Below are 13,444 nucleotides of genomic sequence, written 5' to 3'. Positions count from 1 at the left end.
TCCTTATAAATTTGCAAGAAACCGAACAACGGAACACAAGCTTTTCAATTGAAGAATCGCATGTAAGTAATCGCAAATAGAAAAAAGGATTAGGATTTTGATGATTGGGGATTTGGTGTCAGGCGGGATTTAGTTGAAAACGAAATATGTTTAAAACGACACCATTGTCGATTCCAACTTTTACGGCACTTAGAATCAAACGCCACTAATTTTACAACATTTACGGCGTTTTGAGAATAAACTCCACTAATATTTAATTCGTCAATGAAACGGCACTGTTTCGTTCAATTTATATTAAAGATACTGCAGCGTTTATTCACAAAACGACACTAATATTTAGATTGTGTGGCGTTTTTCAGCAAAACGCCACTAATTATTCACTTTTAAAAAATATATTAATAAGTTTATAAGTTTTCAAATTATTTTTCAGCAGGTACATTGTTATGACTTTGTTAATATTATTTCAATAACATTATATAAAAATATGTTACATATTTAATACATTAATTTTAAATGTTAAAATTTAATAAATTTTATAAATCATACAAATTTCATTTCATGAAACGGCTCGTTTTATTCAATTTATGGATATTATTCATATTTGCGGCGTTTTAGTAAAAACGCCACTAAAATTTCATGTACGTAATCGACGGTGCCGCTTTTATTAAAACATAAGTAAACTTTCATGCGTTTTCATAAAAAACGCCACAAATGATTAACTGAAACAACGCCGTTTTGAGTTTAAAGATAATTTACGGCATTTTTCTAAAAACGCCACAAATAAAAATGCAATCGAAATATATTTGCTAAAATTTGAATAAATTTTGTTATTTATTTATTTATCTCTTGTACATTTAATTTAAATTTTACATAAATACTTGTTAAAATTTTAAGTAATATTTAAAAGTATTTAATATAAAAATTAATCAATAACCCTAATTCCCAAATTCCTAACCCATATATAACCCTAAATCCCTTTAACCCTTAAAGCATAAACCCTAAACTCCTTTAACCCCTAAACCATAACCCCTAAAAATTTTATTATATAATTTTACTATTTAAATTTTACTTAAATAAATATTATTTAAAATATTAAGTAATATTTAAAAGTATTTGATACATGTATCAATATCTACATGCATAAAGTGATCGATCATCTATCTATTAATTATATATCTCTTAAATAATATAAACTATATACTCATAATTTAAATTCATCCAAATTTCTTATTAACTTAAATAACATATTTGATATAAAAATTAATAAAAAACTATTTAATCTAAACTTAAACTCTAACCTTACCGTTCAAACCCTAAACCCTAAACCCATAAAGCCTAAACCCATAAACCCTAAACCTTAAGTACTCTTAACTCCCCCTAACACCAAAAGCATAACACCTAATACCTAAACCCTAAATCCATACCCTGACCTACTCCTTAAACTCTAAACCATATACTATATATATAATGATAATTAATTCAATATTTTAAGTTTAATACTACCTCTTTTACGATTATATAAGAAATTATTTAATATATAAACTAAAAAAATCAGTAATGTATCCAAAAAACTTTAAAAATATTTAATATATAAACTAAAAAAATCAGTAATGTATCCACAAAACTTTAAAAATATTTTAAATAATAGTTTTTTAATTTTTCAATTTTTAAGAAATACTTTAAATTATTTTAAATCCTTGGTCATTAGCGGCGCTTTTCTAAAAACGCCGCTAAATCCCTCAAAAGCACGTAAAACGACGTTTATGCTTAGTTTTTTTTTGGCTTTCAAAAACGCTCTAAAGATCGAACATTAGCGCGCTTTAACAAAAACGCCGCTAAAATCCCCGAAAGCCAGAAAACGGCGTCGTTGGGCTTAGATTTTTTTGCGGCGCTTTAACAAAAACGCCGCTAAAGACTTCAGCATTAGCGGCGCTTTCTGTAAAAGCGCCGCTAAATCCCTGAAAGCTCGGGAGACGACGTCGTTGCGCTAGTTTTACGTAGCGGCGCTTTTCCAGAAACGCTGCTAAAGACCTAACCATTAGCGGCGCTTTATAGAAAGCGCCGCTAAATCCCTGAAAGCTCGGGAAACGACATCGTTGAGCTTAGTTATTTTTGCAGCGCTTTCCTAGAAACGCCGCTAAAGCCTTGAGCATTAGCGACGCTTACTGAAAAACGCCGCTAAATCACCGAATCTTTGGGAAACGCGTCGTTATTAGGTTTTTGGCGCTTTCTCAAAAACGCCGGGAATGATTATTTTCAGCGGCGTTTGTTATCCAAACGCCTCGAAAAACGACGCTAAAAGCCTGTTTTGGTGTAGTGAATTATTATGGTATGATTAAAGGATATCAACATCAATGAATGTAGAGATCTATGTAAAATATTTAAATTTTAATAATTTAATTTAATTTTTAATGGTGTAGATATATTTAAACAAAATTCATCATTCATGGGTATAGAGAGATTTGTAAATATTTAAAAAAAATTGAAAAGCATAATCTTAAAACGATTATTTAAATGAAATGTTTAAATTGACCTCATTACCTTTAGGTGTTGAGGTCCTATGAAACACCTTAACGAGACTCTATCCTAAAATTTATAAATAGTTCATCCCACTTGTTATTTTTTTCACAAAAAACTCAAAACATTCTTCCACTATATTTTATACTATTCTACACACCTAAGATTTTCTAAATTCAAATTTTCAATCATATCGTAATGGTTATGCCCTTATTGAGATTGGAAGAAAGGACATGCTAGATAAATGCAACAATAATGGAGTATTCTCTAGTGGCTCAATGTTGTAACAAGGGAGTAAGTTCACCTAATAATAGAATCATTCCTCACTTTAAAGACACCAATTGTAACACCCCATACCTGACCCAATTCTCGAGTTCGAGCTACAAGATGTCACATTAGCTGTTGGAGCAACAACAATCATTTATGATCAAATTATATTATTAGATAATTAAATTTGACCAAAATATGCATTCGATATGAAACTCATTTCCTATGTGACCTTAACATCTCTGTTTATACATCCCTAACTTGCAATACTTATTTGAGACATGAATAAATGAAATTCCTTCTTATGCATATACATCATATCTACACAGATTATTTTGATGGAATAATATGAACTAAGACAATTTTACATGATTGCCTCTATGTCTATTCGCTCTATAATTTTGTGAACTAATTTGATTTACTCTCAAAGTTGTGAGTTTACTATTCATCATTCTTAAGTTGTATGTTAGAGGAATTGATTGCATTATACATATCTATTGATCAATTACCATGTCTAACCATCGCTTAAAGGTTGTCTAGTTGTATGTGCTAGTGTCTTAAGTGTTTGCTTGAAAACAAGCAATGACTTAAGTGTGGAAGAGTTTGATCTGTCGTACTTTGGTATGTTAAATTAGGCTCTCCCAAGTACTTAATGAGCTTGTTCTCAAGTAGTTTACAAGTTTTTTTAAATACTTTTTTTATCAATTCCTAGATTTTAGTTTTAATGTTAGATGTTTTTATATGTTACCACTTTTGAGACCTAAATTGGAAAAACTATGTCATTAAGAGTCTAATGATTGGTTTGAGCTTGTGTAGGTAGATGATTAAGGTCAAACATCAAGAAGGACTTCAATTGTTACGGGGATCACAACACAATCCTTGTTTGTCGCAACATTGACCTCCTGTCACCTCGAGGAAGTGAGCTTCACCAAAACTCAACTTGGAAACAGCTTGTTGTGGAGGTTGTGACACAAAGCATAGGTGTCACAACACTGAGCTTTGAAGTCGTGATTCAAAGCTCTCGAGGTTGTGACTCAAACCCCAAAAGATGAAGTTGTTGAAACCAATGGCTTATTATCCTGATCGTGACACCAGCAAGGTGTGTCGCGACACCGAGAGCATCCCATGCCCCCTTCATCCCAACTACCATGGATGTCGCGACACCAAAGTCTAGATGTTGCGACATTGAAGTTTGACGGGTGAAAAAATTGCAAGGGCAATTTTGGGTCCTAACAAGCTTAAGTTAGCCACAATTTTTAAGGGCATTTTTGTCAAAATTAGAAGTTAGAAAATCAGACTATTTAAAGCCTCTTTAGGGCACAAAAAGCTAGAGAAGAAGAGATATTCATTTTTTTATTCCTTCAATCATTTAGATTCTTAGCTTTTTCCTTTTCTAGTATAGACTTCATTTTCTATTTTCTTTATTTTGTTGTATTTTTCTTCTTTATTTCAAAAATATACAATGAACTATATGTTATTTTGAGTTTTTATTCCAAGTATTTAATAGATTTAAATTTTTTAGTTACCAAAAGTTGCAAAATATTAAATTGGGTTGTGGATTTGTGGAATATTCTTACTTGTCATCATTTCCATCAAGGCCCTCTTTAAGATTCACTAAGCATTTTTTAATTGTTACCTCTTTTGTGATTATTTAGTGATCCATTTGAGCATGAAATTGGTTGGGATTTGTGCTTTGATGTTGGGTAAGAACTAAACTTCATAGTTATTGATTGATTGAAATGTTACATGATTAATTTTAGGTTTAGAAACTAAATCATAAAAAATAGATTAAATCGAATAAGCTTCAAAACCTAGAATTGACGACTCTAGTGGAACATTTAGATAGGTGAGACCGAGAGGAGATCCTATTATGAACAAATTCGACTTTCTCATTTTAGTCTAGTGAGGTCAAGAGATAAATTGGACTAAATCGTCTAATTTGGTAAAATGGTGACCGAAGGTAAAATTAGACCAATTAGGATTTTAAACAATTTAGATCTTTAATCTAAGAGTTAATTAGCAATATGTACATCAATCGACAACTTTATTTCATCGGATTAATACTTTTTTAAATTTGGTTTTTATGCAATTTAGTCATTTTAGGTATAATTTAGCTTAATCAACTTCATTTTATGGATTGTCATAATATACCACTTAGTCATTAGTTAGATAAACTTCCTAATTGCATGCTTAATCATTGTCCGTTCATTATATCTCCCAACCTCTATTGGATTCGATCCTTGGAATACTTCGTGTTTCGTTGTAATACACAAATATTACAATTGGTCTATCACACTTGCAATAAAAGCCTCTTTTCATTTCTTGATATTTTATGCTAATTCTCTGCTTGATATACGAACAATTTCGAAGCGTGGTCACCTTTCGCATAAAACCATGCTTTACTAATTTGTATAAGTTATTACATATAAACATCAAAAGCTCAAAAATTACCATCCTAAATAATATCCCTATAGATGGAATATTGAGTTCATTGTTCCTAAAACACAACTCAATTTGCATGTTTCGTCTTCCAATGCTTATCATGTCTCCTTAAATCTATCTTGCAAAATCGTTCAATGTACTATGTGTCACCTAAGATAGCCTACACCAACCCAAACTATCGTTTCACCTAGTCAATGTGCTACCATTCTACACTATAGAAAGAAATTATGGGCATTGCACCTTAAATAATACTTTGTGCTCGTAAGTTGTCATAGATAGAACAACAAAAGTCACATTATCCAAGTATGACATCCACAAATACTATAAGCATTTATAATAAATACAATTATATCTATATTTATAGAAATAGTCACTATGGAATTTGAATATGAATATAACATCAACAAACATACCTCTCTACCGGCTTGATGATCAATTTCTTGTTGCATCCAAGTAGGTCATTATAACAAGTATGATCCAAGGAAGCCCTAAATATTTTCAAATATTGAATGTAATTGAAAATTATAAATATATGATTGTTAATACATTTTAAGATATTAAGACGATTATATTTTTACAAAATTATAAATATATGGTCATTAATACATTTTAAGATATAAAGTACGATTACATTTTTACCCTCGACTAAGATGAATGAACACTAAACATGACATTTGTATCCATTTCCAAATTTGCTTAAGCATATAACAATCATTTATTTCATTGATATGATGCCAAGTCGCTCTACAAAACGCTCTATACAAATATGCCAGAGTTGTTGACGTCCAACTGAATGTTACAAAGACTACAATAGAGGAAGATACATGCAATGGACCTTGTTCCCTAACTTGTCTAGCAACAACATTCCTCCTACTATCCAAAGACCCGAGCTCTGGCATATCAATCCATCTCATCCATAGTTGCATGTATTGAGGGAGGAGCGAAAAGTCACTTCAACTATGTGCATTTCACCCGATTCCCATCTAATTTCGTACTATACAGAGATTATGCAACACCTAACAACTAATAACACATGTCCTCCACATTGATGTCACTAGCTCTGATTACAATATGCCCATCAATTGGAAGGTCACTTATTAAAACAACATCTTCCGGTGTTAAAATTACGTCCCTACATGAAAAATAGAAAGTATTTATCTTCGGCCTCCATATTTTAGGCAATGCGGAAAGCAATTCCCATATCATTTCAAACGTTTTTATATATTGCAATTAATCTAGCACTCTTCAAGTGTTCTTGGATGCATCCATTTAGCTTCGAGAAGCTTATATTATGTCAAGCATAAACAATTTGATCTACTTGTTCAAAATATTACAAAAATAATATTTAATTTCATAAAATTTAAAAAATAATTCATGATAACAAAATTAAAAAATTGAGTAGGAAATTTTACCACATTGGCAGCATGGTGAGCTAGATGTTGTTCAAATCTTAAAGCGGTCACTTGTTCTCGAAAAATAAGTAGAAAATGACAAGTTCTTTTTGGGGGGGAAAATGGAGTTTGAGAATTCATTTTCGTTGAGAATAGAAAAGGAAAAGATAGTTTATTTATAGATGAATGTAACACCCCAAACCCGGCCTAAGAGTTGTGGCCGAATTTGGTAATGTCACATTGAGGTGTTGAGCGAAAATTGAACTCGTTGGTAAAAATTCATTTCTAGGTTTAAAAACCCCTTTATTATTATTTAACAAATCATCTAGTCAAAAATGTTTACCTTGTTATCTGCTATTATTATAAAAGGTTAATCTAAAATCGCGGAAGCTTTTGAAAACTCTAAAGTTTAAATTTCATGTCTTTGAAAACAGTAATTATTTTGGAATTTGTCTTCTGCTAAACTAGCAGTTTAGAATAAGTAAGCAAAAGCCCAATTAAAAATTTAAGCAAACATAAATGGCCTTGTTACATCAACAAAACCCAACACAAACTTTAATTTTAAATAAAAGCAAGTGTAGCACAGCTGCAGTTGTGTGGCCATCTCCGAGTCCTCGCAACATCGACCCGCCTACAACCTGGGATTACCATGCAGTTAAGCAGGGGTGAGTTTACTAAAACTCAGTGTAATCCCTAATAAGCAAACAATCAATTAAACAAGAGATAAATGCGCTTTGGGACTAAGCCCATTACGATAATGATCCCGATTCGATTATACGCCAAGCCCTTTCCCGTAATAGTAAACAATTAGGCTTGAACCCATCACAATGCCAGTAATCAGTAGGGCCTTTGTCTAATTTCAGAAATAGTATCAGTGGGGCCTTGGCCCATAACAAGAATGATATTAGTCATGCAAAGGAATATGTAATATCATTAATCGATGCGATAATAATATTATATCATTAATCGATGCAGATATGCGGTAGAAGTCCCGCCAATCCAAATTTCTACACACCACTCCATCCCGCCAAACACACCATGTGGGATAAAATCGACCCTTGACCAGACACACCAAGATTAGCACCTTTGCGGCACTAAATAATATTAAAGAAAGTCGCCAAGAAATAAACGACATATAGCCATCAGTAGGTCCACAGTCGTCTTGGGCGACCCGTGTAACCTTACCAGTATGGTACACTTCCTCCAAATATAACAACCCATCCTCATGCAATATGTCGTGACATAATATCATACGTGTATGCAAAATGTCATGCTCAATCACAGTCATACATATAATAGGGAAAATCAGTCATACATAACATAAGGCCATAACAGTCATTTCATCTCCCAAGGGTATAACAATCATTTTACCCTATGGGGGTATTTCAATCATTCTACTCTATGGGGGTATTTCGGTCATTTTAACCTATTAGGGTACTTCGGAGCAGATATCGACCTCTCGAAACGTCCGCAGTCACCCCGAGCGACTCAGGTAACCTAAATGGTCATAACAGTGTAAATGGGCCCAAGACCTATTACCCGGATCTAGTGGGTCCACACACTCGTGTGGCCTATTCAGCCCAGATTTTGCCACAGCTATGAGATCTATGTAGCCTAGTTCAATATTTGCCACAATTCATGGATTTCATTCGTGTGGGGCCCACACGACCCATTTTGGCCCAAGCCCATAAAAATGCTCATAGAGGTCTCTACAGTCTATCGCCCATGATTCCCTAGGTTCCCAGTGAAGGGTAACCCAACCTCCCAAAATCCCAATATTCTCTCCTCAAATCTTTCTATGACTAGTTCAAACTCCATTTAGCAGTATTTCAATCCAACTCTGCCACCCACACGAATTAGGCATCAAAATAAATGCTCCATTTTTGATGCGCCACCACTCAAACCTTAGACCCCATGTACAACACTCTACACACCTCTTACCACTAAACCAACAACTCCTTTGTATCATATTTTAACCACAATAATTTAAGAATCTACTATTTAAATTCAAGGATTTTATTCACTTAAAATAAAAATTTTGCATAAGCCAAGGCTTGAAACTCATAACTTCTCAGACACTTCTAAACACTCCTAAATCATTTAACCACTGAAGCAGACATTCATTTATATCACTTCTTTGCTCAACTAAATATTTATGTGCAGTCTCCTAACCGTTCCCTTGTTCAAAATCTATTTCTTCTAGGCCCAAAATTCGAGGTGTTACATGAGAATGTTGACACCAATAAGTCTCGAGTTCTTAACCTTAAACATGTTAGTTGATCTAACAAACAAATAAATATCCTAATCAAAGTTGGCTAGTTTGAATAATCGAATTTGACACTCATAAATATCAAAACAATGTATAAAATACTTTATTTAGAAAAATAACATGTTCGATATATGAATAAAAATTTTACTATAGTTGAATACTTGACCTGATATTCAGTTACACCACTTTCTATGAACAACGTTTAATTTTAGTTTAACATGTGTCATATTATAATACAAAAAATCATGATGATGACAAAATCAACGAATTGAAATCGAGAAATTCAGCGAAGAATGTTCCAAAATAACATCATCTTTGACGTGTTAAAATACGTGTCTTGGGAAATTAAATTAATTTCAATCAAATCAATCATAATCAACATTTTTCTTCTTTGAGAAATAATATAAAAGAAAACTGAAATGTTGAAATTTATAAAAGGTTAAACTCCAACTTTAAACAATGGATGTATCCCTTTTCTAGTCTTACCCATCAGCTAAGCGTGTATGTAATCAAGCTAATTACGTTGAAATGGTAATTAATTTAGGCTTAATCATAAATTTAGCCACGTCAAAATTACCCTAATTATATTTTTGAGCTTTTTTTTGCCATCAACCTTTATTTTTTTAACAGATTTGATGAAAGTACCATTAAAAAAGTTAACGGGATGATGTGAAATTTCATATGTGGAATATTTTTAATGAGATGTGATCTATTACTTAGTTAACCCAATAAAATAATTACATATAGGAAATAATAAAATAAATAAATAATTCATGAAGTTAAAAAATAACTCTTAATTTAAAGATAAACATAATTATCTAAAAAAAGTTTCAAAATGAATGCGATGTTTAATATTTTCGCAATAATAAGTTAAAAAATAACTCTTAATTTAAAGATAAACGTAATTATCTAAAAAAGGTTTCAAAATGAATGGACATGTTTAATATTTTCGTATAGATTACATCTCATTAATTATATTCTACATATGAAATTTCACATCATCCCGTTAACTTTTTAATGGTACTTTCATCAAATCATTAAAAAAACAAATTGAAAAAGAATAAAGGTTGATGGTAAAAAAACTTAAAAAATAATTAGGGTCATTTTGACAAAACTTATAAACGTTAGTGGCCAAATTATCATTAAGCCATTAATTTACATAATTTAAGTTATTATTGACCTTAAATCCTATATTCAAATTTCACAATCATCTTCTCTATTTGAAAAAAAAAGAGTTGCCTCGGAAATTCAAGTTTTTTTTTCAAAATTGACATTAAATAATCACCTATTTTCTACGGTTCATGTTGTTGTCTATAATCTCACCATCGGCACCACCCTCCATCATCCTGTAATAATTGCTCTATAAAATTCAGTTTTTCGATATTGTATTCACCATCACCAGTATGTGTTTTTTTTCAAATACAATTTAAAAATACTAGTATTTCATGATAATAATAATAATAATAATAATAATAATAATAATAATAATATTTTAATAGGTGTCAGCCATCACGTTGCTAACACTAGTTCAAATTAAAAAAAAAATTTCGGTGCTTTTTTTATGTCGGTGTTCTCGTTATGACACCTATTAAAATATTTTTTCTTTTTTTATAATCACGGAATATCCGTATTTTTAAATTGTATTTGAAAAAATACATACTGATGTTATAGGCACAATGTCGACACCAAAAAAACCATTTTTGTATAGACTGGACAATCATTACGGGATATGAAGGGTGGTGTCAGTGATGAGATTACCATCAACAACATGAACCGTAAAAAATAAGTCATTTTCGTACAATATTTTGAATCTAGATCATTTTCATAAGTAATCAATTTATTTAGGTCAATTTTGAAAAAAAAAAAAACAAGAATTCAAGTATTCAAACTCAACTAGAAAATAAATTTTACATTTTATTGATATATTCTCAAACATGTTCTTCCCATTTCCATTCCTTCCATACACAGTATTCAATACAAAAGAAAAAGACACATAGGGATGCATTAGTCATTTTCAAACAAAATAAAGCACCTTTGTCTTTTATGAAAATTTATGATTATGAAAAATAGTGAATAAATCCAACCTCCACATCCGAATTAAATTTAACTTTTAATTTTAAATTATTTGAACTTGAATTATTAATTAATAAAAGATTAAAAATTATGCATTGAAACATTAATATAAACTAATATTAATAATATTAAATAATAAAATAAATTTGCATATTAACTAAAAATGTCATTAATTGAGTACGATGGTAAGTCACAATGCATTCATAAAGAGATACGTAAATAATAAAAAATTAATGGGAAAGAAAGTTGGTGAGAGTTTTGGTAATTTTCTTTTTAAATAAGTAGTGACTCCTTTTTTTTTTTTTTTTGGATTTTTATCAAGTCCTAAAAGGAAAAATTGCCCCATAAATTTTGGGCAAAGAAAACAACAATGGTCCAATTTCTCATTCATTTTGATTGTTGTATTGTGGCTTTACAAAGCTTTTATGACTCATAAATCATAATCTTATAACATTGCTATCCTTCAAAACAAATTTGTCCTCTACTGTCTTTATTTCTTTTCACAACCCCTTGGTTTTTTAAATTTATACAACTCAACTATAGGAAAAGTTGGTATGCATTTGAATTATTATTGTTTTAGCTTCGTTTATGTACTATTATTTTTAACCACCCAATCCCTCGGAATCATATTTATTCTTTCTCCAATCTATAAATAGGAGATAATTTTTTATTCTGTTACAAATAAAATGATTGTGTCGAGGTTTCAAGAATAGTGCATATCTTCCCGTACCATAGACATAATAAAAATACTCACTTGGGTTTTTAAAAATTTTATTGTTAATAGATTTTGTTATAATTATATTTTATTATTGTGAAACTTTTTTTAATATTTTGTTAAATTAAATACAGTGACCTCGACACCCCTTGACAAGGTTAGTATACTTTTTAACAAGACATCCATGCTTATGGGTATTGAGGTCTATATCAATTTGTCCCCTAAATAGCCTTAAACCCTTTAACACTAAATTAAAGCATCCGACTTTCTTTCTTTTTTGCTAGAATTTGAGTTCAAGATTTTGACCTAACTCTAACTTCACTCTGACTTGTGATTGTATGAAATTGTAATTCCATATCATCTCCATTCTTTTCCAATAGGAGAATCACAAATCAAATTTTTCCTCTTGACATAATTTGTCATCCTTCTATTAGAAAGAGATAAGCAAGAGATGGGATAATGTAGAATCACAGTTTCATATAATCTTTTCTCTTTAATAAAATACATCATAACAATATTTTATAATACATTTTATTAACGAATAAATGTTAAATATAAATTTAGTTTCATATTTTAAATTCACCTAATAAACAAAATCCACAGCATTTCTTTAATCAACTTGCTACAAAGCAAGCAGTCAAGCACCCCATAAGTTACCTTTTCACTATAGAATGCATATACTTTTTTGGGGGGCATAATCACAAATTAAGCTTTTAATTTTACATTTTTATCAATTTGGCTTTTATTTTTTAATTAAATTTAGCCTTCAATTTTTAAAATGAGTTGAATTTGATCATTAATTTTTCAAAATGGATTGAATTGTTTTTTAATGGAAATATAGACTAAAACATGACAATCCATATAGTAATTTACATGTACTTCATACTAATTTTTATGATTTTTTATTATTTTGAATATCTTTATAATTTTTAAATTATTTTTAAACTATTTATTGACCAACATCATTAAAATTTATTTTTTTTAGTTAGCATTCTATTTAAAAAGTTATTTGACTCTTTTTGAAAGATTAAGGTTTAAGGGTATAAAAAGTCCTCAATTTAAAAAAAAAAAAAGCAATTAAGCCTCTACTTTTTTTTTTGCACTCAAATGGGCACTTGAACTGCCAAAATGCATCAAAAAGGCCCTCAAACTTTTTCAAAAAAGCAATTAAGCCCCTACTTTTTCTTTTTCTTTTTCACTTAATTGCCAAAATTCATTAAAAATGCCATTTGATCGTTAAAGCTAACCGCCTCTAATTTTTTTCAGTTAAAGCCACCACGTGGCATAACATAGCATGACATGTGGCAAAAAATGACAAAAATAAAAATCAATAAAATTTATAAAAGTTATTAAATTTTAATAAAAATATAAGAAATATTTAATTTTATTAAAAATTAGAAAAGATTATAAAAATCATAAAAAATTGTAAAATTTTATAAAAATCGTAAAAAAATTATAAAATATATAGAAATATAGAAAATATATATAATTTTATAAAATCAGAAGAAAATGATAAAAATGTAAAGAAATATAAAATTAAGTAAAAAATATAAAATTATCATACCAAAATAAACATTTTATAATTTTTCTATAACTTTTATTTATTTTATTTTTATCATTTTCATCACGTGTCACACTGTGTTGCAATATATGATAGCTTTAACTTAAAAGAAACCGGGATCATTAACTTTAACCAACTTTAACGGTCAATGGTTAAAGTTAATAGTTAAAAACCCTTTTATGTATTTTATATTTTTATTATTTTTATAA

This window comes from Gossypium raimondii, chromosome 9 (assembly GCF_025698545.1).
Source record: "Gossypium raimondii isolate GPD5lz chromosome 9, ASM2569854v1, whole genome shotgun sequence".
NCBI lineage: Eukaryota > Viridiplantae > Streptophyta > Magnoliopsida > Malvales > Malvaceae > Gossypium > Gossypium raimondii.
This window is presented reverse-complemented; position numbering follows the sequence as displayed.